The sequence below is a fragment of the Aplysia californica genome, unplaced genomic scaffold (genome assembly GCF_000002075.1).
Source record: "Aplysia californica isolate F4 #8 unplaced genomic scaffold, AplCal3.0 scaffold00113, whole genome shotgun sequence".
Taxonomy (NCBI): Eukaryota; Metazoa; Mollusca; class Gastropoda; order Aplysiida; family Aplysiidae; genus Aplysia; species Aplysia californica.
Genome location: NW_004797383.1, coordinates 413,454 through 414,822, shown reverse-complemented (window position 1 = coordinate 414,822; position 1,369 = coordinate 413,454). Strand labels below are relative to the sequence as shown.

Here is a 1,369-nt window from a genome sequence, read left to right as displayed (position 1 = left end):
GTGTGTGTGTGTGTGTGTGTGTGTGTGTGTGTGTGTGTGCGTGTGTGTGTGTGTGTGTGTGCTTGCGTCCCTGCTTTGATCCTGATGTCCAGTCGAATATATGGGGGATGGGTGTTAAGACAAGTTACGTATTCAAATGTTGTGTGTGTGTGTGTGTGTGTGTGTGTGTGTGTGTGTGTGTGTGTGTAACAGTTCCTGCAGAGCCTCTCGATCACAGCTTATATGCCGGTCCTTCAGTTTTCTCTCAGAATAAGTTTAATTGTATGTACGAGAGGCATACCAAAAGTTTTTTTTTACCTGACCATGAAGGAATAAAAGTAGAAAGCTGAAATTTGGCGTGAAAGCCAACAATCATCTTTCAAGAATGCTTGTAAATTTTGGGGCATTTCAAATTACTGGTTTCAACACACCCCCCCCCCCTTTTTTTACTACCCATTACGCCATCTGGCGTTTAGGGCTGCAACAAAGGATCTCCAGCTCTGTCTGTTTTGGGCCATCTTGGTCAGCGTTCCCCACCGCCGCACTGTAAGTGAATAGGAATATGTTGTTCTTCAGTTTAGACACAAAAAATGGAGAAAATTGAGCACAGTGCAGTAATGAAGTTTTTGTTCTTGCAAGGCAAGCAGCTACACGAAACTAATTTTGCTGAAAGACTTGTAACCATGGATGAGACATGCATCAACCACTACGATCCTGAGTCAAAATCTGCATCAATGCAATGGAAATCGTCCTCGTCTCCAACACCAAAGAAGGCAAAGGTGCAGCCATAAAGTGGAAAAGTGATGCTACCAGTTTTTTTAGAGCCAAGACGGAGTGGTTATGACAGATATCTTGAAAACGAACATACGATCACCGGAGAAAATTATTCCTACCAGCTGAAAAAAATTGCGCCGTGGAAAGACCCGAAATGGCATTTTGCTGCTTCAGAAAACGCGCCAGCACACACTTCAAGTAAAGCTGCAGAAACTGCGCAAGAAAATGACTATGAAGTTTTGCCACATCCACGCTATTCTCTAGATTTAGATCTAGCCCCGCCCGACTTTTTTAAATTCCCAAACCGAAAAACAATTTAAAAGAAAGCATTTTAAAAGTGATGATGAGGTCGAAGAAGCTGCAGAGGGCTGATTTTCTGACAAAGAGAGGGTCTTCTCTTCTCACGGTCTTTTCAAGGTCATACACAGATGGCAAAAATGTATAACTCTGGGAGGCAAATACATATAGAAAGATTAAAGTTAGTACCAAATTTTAGCTTTCTACCTTTATTCCTTCATGGTCAGATAAAAAATGTTTGGTATGCCCCTTGTATGATTGCGCGTGTGCGTATGTGTGTGTGTGTGTGTGCGTGTGTGTGTGTGTGTGTGTGTGTGTG

The 1,369-nt window shown here is 42.6% G+C and overlaps 1 protein-coding gene across 1 annotated transcript in view; it reads left to right on the top strand.

Annotated features, from left to right (window-relative positions):
• LOC101859476 overlaps positions 1–1,369 on the top strand; it is a gene marked incomplete in the record, with an annotated part of 60,061 nt that overhangs the window by 31,900 nt on the left and 26,792 nt on the right.